Source organism: Coenobita brevimanus, unplaced genomic scaffold (genome assembly GCF_032717465.1).
Source record: "Coenobita brevimanus isolate Jiangsu-jjx unplaced genomic scaffold, ASM3271746v2 jjx.HiC_scaffold_2838, whole genome shotgun sequence".
Classification (NCBI taxonomy): Eukaryota; Metazoa; Arthropoda; class Malacostraca; order Decapoda; family Coenobitidae; genus Coenobita; species Coenobita brevimanus.
The window spans coordinates 79,751-90,000 of NW_027643805.1; the positions used below are offsets into that span (position 1 = coordinate 79,751).

General features: G+C 43.2%; 1 pseudogene; it reads right to left on the bottom strand.

Annotated features, from left to right (window-relative positions):
* Positions 1-2,889: 2,889 nt before the first annotated feature.
* LOC145390108 (5S ribosomal RNA) lies at positions 2,890-3,006 on the bottom strand (annotated as a pseudogene).
* Between the last annotated feature and the right edge of the window lie 7,244 nt (positions 3,007-10,250).

Below are 10,250 nucleotides of genomic sequence, written 5' to 3' on the forward strand. Positions count from 1 at the left end.
TAACACATTTTCCAAAATGATTTATTTTGCTTACATCTTGCCATCATCTTCCTTTCTAATTAAATCATTCTAATATCACTAAACTCTGCATACAGCACCTTAACACCTCTTCCCAACTGATTTATTTTGCTTATTCCATCTTGCCATCCTCTTCTGTGCTACATAAATCATTCAAATATCACTATACTGCATTCATAACATACAAAATTATATTAGCCAGCCATATCCAAAAATAAATCAATAAAGAAGAGGTGTTAGGGAGCTTCCTTAACAACCAGAAAACCAGCTATTCAAGTCCTCTTTCATCCACTTACATTTTTTTTCAAGAAAGAAGGAACCAAAGGCCAGAAGCCTTTTTTTCCTGTACTGAAATACTGACTGTTTTTGTATAACATATCCATATTATCCACTCACTTGATGTAGTGTTGCCTGCTTCTTCCTTAGCCTTTATCATTTTCTTTTTCTGTGCCTGTCCTCCTCTCTTCCTATTTCTCCCATCTTTCCTGTCACTTCTTATTGCTTTTCTTTCCTTTACAGGTGGCTTTACATTGAGTGACAAGCCAAATGGTTTCCTGTAAGCCAAGAAACCATTTACAATGCTGGGTGGTAACCATATAACCAAACCATACGTGCTCCCTATGTGTCAACAAGTGGGTTGGTGAAGGGTTAGTGCCCCTCCCTGTAAAACAAATAACTCAAAGTCAAATGGCCACCCTTTATGGGATTATGGCGTCTGGCAATAGATAGATAGATAGATCCATATTATACAGCCGTGTCCTGTTATACCAGTGGGATATGTTAATGGAGGATTGTTGGATGGCAAAACTGGTATGATGGAATGAAAACTGGTATAACACAATGAAAATACCAGAGCAAAGCCAGTATGAGTGAAAAACAGGGCAGTGAAAACTGGTATAATGGAGTGAAGTAATCCGTTAATTATCCGACGTAACAGAGCCAAAGGTGTGTCAGGGTAGTGGCAATGTCCAAATAATGACCAATATTCCCCCTACTATACCAAGACCCTACATATACCCAACCTCCAACCTATACCTAACCTATTTGTACAGTACCTAGGCTTAATTTGCCAGTGTTTTCCTGTCATTCAGCCATATTTAGACAAAACACACACAGGATTATCACAAATAATTTTTAACACCAAGAAAACCATGAAAAAACACACACACACACACACACACACTGAAAACCCCCAACCCCCCAGCTATACACTACTGTCTGTACAGTAGCCCTGCTAATTTTGCCACAGTGTTCAGGTCCTTCTGCCACACTGAGACATCAAAACACACAGCAATATCCAAAGTAATGCTACACAATGCACAAACAACAAAAACCAACAAAAAAACTGAAGACGGTTGGAAAATCAGTTATCTTTGTGATAGCTGCTCCTGGTGCACACACAAAACTTCCATGGCCAAATATGCCACCAGAAATTGGTTATATTGGTATGAATGATATACCATGATCTCTGCTGGTGTTTATACAGTACTATATGATTAGCTATGCTGGTGTTTATACTGTATGATTAGCTAATAAAAACACAGAAAACTGATGAGTAAAATAACAAAACTGCTGTGAGAGTAAATGGTGTTCACGAGTAAAACTTACCTTCAAATAACTTCCCACCATCCCAATGCAAAATTTTGCCTGCACCTTCCATGAGTTAGGCATAAGTCTAGCTGCAGAATTTCATGAGCTTTCTTGTGGATTTCACAAAATTCTGATATAACCAGTAGTATTCAAATAAACTGCCAAAAATTTTAAAAAGTCATGGGTCAGTGCTTTCAGTGCAAAGGAGGGGAGGGACTGAGGGAGTGAAGGGGGAGCTGGGATGCCTGGCTAGCAAGGCAGGGAGCATGGGAGGGTATGGAGGAGGGACAGGAAGGGGGGAGAAGCAAGGTGTGGGTAGGATTTTCACCCTTGTGTCACGAGGCAGATGGGCGCTTTCACCTGACTTGTGGCTTGTGATTTGTCTTACACGCACATTCGCCCTTGGGAAACACAACTCCCTGTCAATGGGTGAGTTTGGACGTTCAGTGTAGAGAAGGACGGGCGCTTTCACCTGACTTGTGGCTTGCGGTCTCTGTTAGACACGCGGTGACAGTTGGCAAAGGCTAATCCCAGGGGCTGTGCGACATTGGACATTCAGTGGGGATGCGTACAGACATTTTGACACCGCTTGTGGGTAGTGGTCAGTATTACTCGGGTAGTGGAAGTTCATAGGGAGTGATGGGACCAGCATGCGACTTTGACCATTTACTACAGGGGTGGATGGACATTTTAGCTCTGGTTGTGGGTTACAGCCTATATCCCCCTTACAGTGGAGCCAAGCGGCCACAATACCAAATATCTGAACATGTTGGCTGGCCGGCCGAAGTTCTCGGGGACTTTTACGTCCGGATAATAGCAAGTAAATTCAGATAATGGTTTAATAGAGCCAAGGCCCAGTATCTGAATCATGAACAGGTCCAGATACTGCACATCCGGATAAATGAGAGATTACTGTATATAACTTATGGTAAAAATAAGGTTAGGTTAACTAACCCTGCTGGCATTACCAAATTTGAGTCTAAATTGCCCAATCTCAGATTGAATATTGTTCACCCTTGTGGAGTGGATGTGGGAACGTTGCACTAAAGCAACTAGACAAAATTCAGAACAAAGCTGTTGGAATTATTAATAACTCTGCTGTTACAAATAAACTACCTCCCCTACAGGTAAGAAGGAATGTTGCCTCTCTTGCATTATTTTCCATCCATCCATCCATTGCCAGACGCCATGTATCCCAAACGGGGTGGTCAAGCGCTTAGAGTTAATTGTTTTACAGGGAGGGGCACAAATCCTCCACCAACCCCACTTGACACGTGGGGATGCCAACAGTATCTGGTGTTCCCAGGCGGTCACCCATCCAAGTACTAACCAGACCCAACGTTGCTTAACTTCGCTGAACGGACGGGAAGCGGTGTACTCAACGTGGCATGCATTATTTTACAGATACTTTTATGGCAAATGCTCAGACGAAGTTGCGTCCATTGTGCCACCTCTACATGCCTTCCCTCATGCTACACAGGCATCTGTTGCGCTCATGACTGGAATGTCACTCAGCCATATTGCAGAACTTCTGCCTATCAGAAATCTTTTATTCTCTGAACTGCATCTCTCTGGAACTCGCTTCCCCAGAGTTGTTTCCCTCCAAACTTCAACCCACAACTGTTCAAGTCTAACTGTTACAGATATTTCATGAATGGGGGACACCAGTAACCAGGTGTACGGATTATTATTTTTTTGTATTCATTTGTTTCTCCTTCCTCTGTTCTATTATTTAAAAAAAATCTTATATAATTGTTTCTTGTATAGTGGATGTCTGTATAACAGAACCTGCCTGCCTTCCTTCCTTCCTTCCCTTCATCCTTCCTTCCCTTCAGCCTTCCTTCCACCCATCCTTCCCTTCTCGCACCACTGGTCTCCAGTATAGCAGATGCTCATATAACAGAACCCATCTTCCTTCCTTCCTTGCACCTGTATCCATCCTTCCTTCCTTTCTTTCCACCCATCCTTCCCTTCTCGTATAACTGGTTTCTTGTACAGTGGCTGCTCATATAACAGAACCCGCCTTCCTTCCTTGCACCTGCATCCCTCCTTCCTTCCTTGCACCTGCATCCGTCCTTCCCTCCTTCCTTCCTTGCACCTGCATCCAGCCATCCCTCCTTCGTTCCCTCCTTCCCTCCTTGTATCATCAGTTTTTCATATCTACCAGCACACACCAGTTTTCCTTCCATCCTTCATGCTTTCAATCTATTTTTAATTGTCATTTTTGTTGGATTATTCTTTTCCGTCATGGGAAGGAGTTAAAAACAGCAAAATACAGTAGATGCTTAATTTAATAAACTAATTCAGCCAACCCCCATTCTGTTACTTCAAATTTTCCACTAAATCGGGTTCCATAACCAAGGCTCAGTATACTGGAAAATTTTCCGGTATTTCGAGCTATTTTCTGCTAAATCCTTGAAACCAACAGTGTGGCCGAGTTGCTGAGAATGTGCACCCAAACCCAGCAAACTATGGTGACTCTCACTGCTACACATAGCTGTCTGAACCCATAATTAATACACCCACGAATGCTTTATTGTGTACAGAATTTCTATCTATCTATCTATTGCCAGACGCCATAATCCCGTAAGGGGTGGCTATTTGTCTGTGAGTTAGTTGTTTTACGGGGAGGGGCACTAACCCTCCACCAACCCACTTGCTGACACGTACAGAGCACGTATGGTTTGGTTATATGGTTACCACCCAGCGCTGTAAATGGTTTCCTGGCTTACAGGAAACCATTTGGCTTGTCACTCAATGTAAAGCCACCTGTAAAGAAAAGAAAAGCAATAAGAAGTGACAGGAAAGATGGGAGAAATAGGAAGAGAGGAGCGTAGGCACAGAAAAAGAATGATAAAGGCTAAGGAAGAAGTAGGCAGCACTACATCAAGTGAGTGGATGATGGTCGCCACCACCTAACGCTAAAAATGGTTGCCAAAAACAGAATTATCCTCAATTAAGGGATAGTTCCTGTTTTACACGGCAAAAATACCGGAAAAAAAATTGTAGCTACATCGGAGTTCGTTAAATTAGGTACTGATTCTACTGTATGTCACTGCCAAATTATTATCATTAAAAAAAAATATCAAAACATGAAATTCTTTAACCTAAACCAAAGAAAAAAAAGTGTGAGGTTCATTGTTTAAAATTCTGGTAAAATGAATCACATGAACAAAAAAAAAGGGAAGCCATAACACAACACTAATTCAAATATGGCCAGAGACGAGAAACTTACCACGATTTGTGTATTTTCCACCTGCAATATTTTTTGGACCACATGGAGAGGATGGAGAGCGAGAGACTGACTAGGAGAGTGTATGTGAGTGAGGTGGAGGGGAGGGGAGGGAGGGAGAGACCAAAGATGAAATGGAGGGATGGAGTGGAGGGGTATATGAGAGAGGGCGGTGTAAGTTGGGAGCAGGGCAACATGGAGGCGATTTGTTTGTGGCCACCCCTTATGGGATTAAGGCGTCTGGCAATGGATGGATAGATGGAGTGCATTCAAGTACTTGAGAAGTGTGATGAGTAAGGATGGAATTTTGGGGGATGAAGTATGTGAAAGGGTACAGCAGGGAAGGAAGGTTGTTGGTTCACTGAAAGCAGTGATGAGAAATAGGGAGGTGAGTATGGAAGTTAAGAAGTCACTGCATGATAGTATTGTGATCCCTACCCTGACGTATGGAAGCGAGGCGTGGACCTTGCAAGAGGGGAATAAGTCAAGAGTGAGAGCAGTGGAAATGAGTTACTTGAGAGGAGCATGTGGAGTGACATGGAGGGACAAGTTGACGAATGATGAAGTGAAGGAACGCTGTGGGGTGGATGTGGATGTGGTTGAGAAGATTAGGAGAAATACACTGAGGTGGTTTGGACATGTGGAGAGAATGGAGAATGAAAGACTGACTAAGAGCGTGTATGTGGGTGAAGTGGAGGGAGGAAAAGGGAGGGGAAGACCAAGGATGAGGTGAAGGGATGGAGTTGAGAGGTATATGAGGGAGGGGGGAGTGAGTTGGGGGGAGGGCAGTCAAATGGCAGGGGACAGAGAGACTTGGAGGTATTATGTCTGTGGCCACCCTTTGCAGGATTAGGGTGTCGGGTTATATATATAGATTGTGTGCAGAAAGTGAGACGTGTGTGGCATGTGTCAGGAGTGTAATGCTGTATGGTGGTGAGACCTGGGCAGTATAGGAAGAGGATATTCACAGGCTCAAATGTACAGAAATGACAATAGTTAGGTTGACGTGCAGTGCATCCTTGAGTGCAAGTCCTGGGGAGGCTGGGTTTATGATGGAAGACTTGAGAGTTAGGATGGGACTGGAGTGCACTGGTGTTGTGATGAGGAGAGGTAGATTGAGATGGTTTGTGCAGAGAAGGGGTAGATTGAGATGGTTTGTGAAGAGGAGGGGTAGACTGAGATGGTTTGTGCAGAAGAGGGGTAGACTGAGATGGTTTGTGCAGAGGAGGGGTAGACTGAGGTGGTTTGTGCTGAGGAGGGGTAGACTGAGATGGTTTGTGCAGAGAAGGGGTAGATTGAGATGGTTTGTGAAGAGGAGGGGTAGACTGAGATGGTTTGTGCAGAGGAGGGGTAGACTGAGATGGTTTGTGCAGAGGAGGGGTAGACTGAGGTGGTTTGTGCAAAGGAGGGGTAGATTGAGATGGTTTGTGCAGAGAAGGGGTAGATTGAGATGGTTTGTGAAGAGGAGGGGTAGACTGAGATGGTTTGTGCAGAGGAGGGGTAGACTGAGATGGTTTGTGCAGAGGAGGGGTAGATTGAGATGGTTTGTGCAGAGGAGGGGTAGACTGAGATGGTTTGTGCAGAGGAGGGGTAGACTGAGATGGTTTGTGCAGAGGAGGGGTAGACTGAGATGGTTTGTGATAAGGAGAGGTAGATTAACACTACACCGGGCCAGCCTTGTGTAACTTATTACCCTATCTCCGGCCAGGGGATGTTTCCAATAAAGTACTTGTGCATGTCTGCTGTGTTCACCAAATTGTTGGGCCATGTATTTGAGCCATGAAATATCGAGAGAAAAAAAAAATAATAAGACGAGCCATCGCAACACTGGCCCAGAATTGGTTGGCCAATAAATGAGGCATCAGTGCGTCACTGGCTGGGAACAGTGTTAAGATGGTTTGGGCATGTGGAAAGGATGCATGACAACTGGATGCTGAAAGTGACAAGTGTGGAAACTGGGGGTTAGGCTGAGACAGGCAGACTGAAAAAGACATGGGACGAGGTCATAGTGTGTGGCTTCAGGGATGAGGCACGGAATAGGGAGGCTGCCAGAGGTTGGGCAGTGTGGGAGGTGTCATTAGGTGACCAAGGCTGGTGTATGTGTGTTGGGGCATTTATAAATGAAACAAAACAAATGATAATTCACCCCTTCCTTGGTGCAGGTGGGGGGACGGTTCATAGGGAAGATATCCATCTGTTTTGAATTTCTATGATGGTGAGTTAACGTGAAAAAAATATATACATATAATTTCATGGTTTTCTAGAATACCGGTATATTTTGAGTTTGGCAATTTGGGGGATTATAGTTTCACTTTATTGAGTTATGCACAGCCCCCCCCCCCAGTTAAGTAACTGCTGCTAGTTCATTTTTGTGAGGAGAAGGGGTTCAAATGAAAGATTCCTATGTTTTTCAATGGATAACTGATGGTCATTTTTGTCAGATATGTTTGTTTTTCATCACAACAGGGGAAATAGGGGTTGTAAATGGCAATATAAGGCATTTCTGATAAAAATGACCAGCATAAAAGTTTCCAACAAAAATGACCATCATCAAAATTTCTGAAAAAAATTCTATTTACATACGCCTTAATCCTGTAAGGGGTGGCCACAAACAAATCCCCTCCATCTTGCCCTGTCCACAACCATTTCACTGCCCTGCCCCCAGCTCACCCCCTCCCCTCTCATATACCTCTCCACTCCATCCCTCCATCTCATCCTTGACCTCTCATCCCCTCTCCCCCTTCCACCTCACTCACATACACTCTCCTTATCAGTCTCTCACTCTCCATATGACCAAACCACCTCAGTGAGTTCCTCCTAATGCTTCCTATCACATCCACATCAACACCACAACGCTCCTTTATATCCTCATTCGTCAGCCTGTCTCTCCATGTGACTCCACAGGCTCCTCTTAAATAACTCATTTCCACTGCTCTCACTCTTGACTTGTGTCCTTCCAACAACGTCCAAGCTTCACTTCCATACGTTAGAGTTGGTATCACAATACTGTCATGTAGTAACTTTTTCACTTCCATCTCACATCCCTGTTTCTTATCACTGCTTTCAAGGAACCAGCAACCTTTCTTCCCTGCTGTACCTTTTCAAGCACTTCACCCTCCAAACCTCCATCCTTACTCATCACACTACCCAAGTACTTAAACGTACTCACATTTTCCATTTCCTCACCATCCAACCTCACTGTATATTCACTGACTTCACCTCTCTCAAAGACCATAACTTTACTCTTCCCTACATTCACCTTTAGGTTCCGTTTCTTACACACTCTCCCAAACTCATCCACCAAGCCTTGCAGCTCCCCTTCGTCTTCACTCAACAACACAGTATCATCTGCAAACAAACTACAGGTATTTTTATTTTACTCTTGAAGGACAGGTTAGGTTATCTTGAAGAACAGAACAAAAATAGTTTATGAGAAACATGCCACAAACATGCCTTACAATTGTCTAAAATACCAAAAAAATGGATCAAAATCTGGTAGTTGTGTGGCTGGCTGAAACTATAATTTTACCACAGCTTGTTTCAGGCCATTGTGTCAGGTGAACTACCACAGCTATGACTTACACTCACAACCTTTCTCATAATTATCTTGTACAGTTACACTATACACCGGGCCATTACAGCATCAAATGTGTCAAGTCGGTCAATTAGCCCTTAGTAAATTACCTACAAACACTTCACACAGACTTGAAACATCTCACTAACTGTAAATATACTGATAATGCTAATGTTTGCTACAAGGGGGCTTTAAACACAACAAAAATATACCTAGTGAGTTGTCAGTGAAGGTAGCGGGACCTGGGCTGCTCCAAACACACTAATCATCCACTACTCTCATTATAAATTTCTCCTATTTACCCTCCTAAACATAAAATAACTACATACACACCCGCTCACGTGTATACTTACCTTACAAGTTTGGTTCTGTCAGTGTATAAGTGTCAACAAGATTCCTATGCAGTCTACTCTTGTTTATATTTTGGTGAACAGCTGTGTGAAGGCAACAGATGACGGTCGCCATCCGCATAAAAAGTACGGTACGGTAAATTGATTGAGAGTAGGGTACAGAAGACTGAAAAGGAGTAGGCCTATAGCAGAGTTGATTGAAAAAAGTAAGGTAGAGTAGATTGAAAAAGAGTACGGTAGATTATATTGGCAGCCGCAAAAGGAGTAGGTTAAGATAAAGTAAACTGATAGCCGCCAAACGAGTGTTCCTGACTCTTGCAATGAGCTACGTACTCTACTGTACTCCTTTGGCGACTACCGATCTACTCTACTTCTCTTGCAGCGGCCAGAGTATTCTAACCTTTTGTGACTGTCATCCTACTCTGCCATACTCCTTTTGGCGCTGTCAGTCTCCTCTACCGTACTGCTTTTGTGGCTGTCAATCTGTTATAGGCCTATTCCTTTTTGGCGCTGTCTGTCTACCGTATTCCTGTTGTGGCTGTTGATCGACGCCACCATAGATCGATAGTCCCCAGTGTAGAGTAAACCGACAACCTTAAAAACGGCAGAGTTGATAGAGAGCAGTAAAAGCTGGTAGATTTTTTGAGTGAACGAATCCTGTAAATCCCTAAAAATGGAGACCGCTGTTCCAGGATGAGAAGGTGCTATGTATCAAAACTAATCGAAATGTTTGTTACACACACACACACACACACACACACACACACACACACAAGGGCAGAAATTTGACCATGCTTTGTGGACTTGAACTTTTACAATGCCCTCATTAATAATTGTTTTTGCCATGAGCTGATCCTCAACCCATCCACCAAGTTTGGGTACAATCCGATAAAAACTGCTGAAGTTATCTTATGGCCGGAACTATTCTCACAGAGGAACCCTCAAAGAGAATAGGTCCTATCATGAGATAACTCAGTTATTATCCGATTTTAACCAAACTAGGTGGAAGGATTGAGTGACAGCCTAGAACGAAACGTACCGGTACTTTTTTTTTTTTTTTTTTTTAAGGAAAGTAAATAAAAGGTAAAGGTTTGAGGGCTAGGTGAAAGTTTGAGAGAGAGAGAGAGAGAGAGAGAGAGAGAGAGAGAGAGAGAGAACATCAACTTAACAGAGTTCATTATAGATAAACCTGGGGCAAGGCTGGAGGATAAGACTGAAGTGAAGTGACTGGCTCTTGAGGACAAATACTCAGAGGTCAAGGTCACAGGTCAAGGCCAAAGTCGGTGTGTGTGAGGGGTTATTAAAATAAATCTGTTCTGATAAGATTTTAGCCAAATTTGGTGGAAGGATGACGATGTAAGATTTGCAAGGTGACGTTCATTACCAGATCAGCAGGCACTACTACTACTACTACTATTACTACTACTACTACTACCACCATCATTATCATTATTATTATTATTATTATGGTGATAGGTGGTGGCCA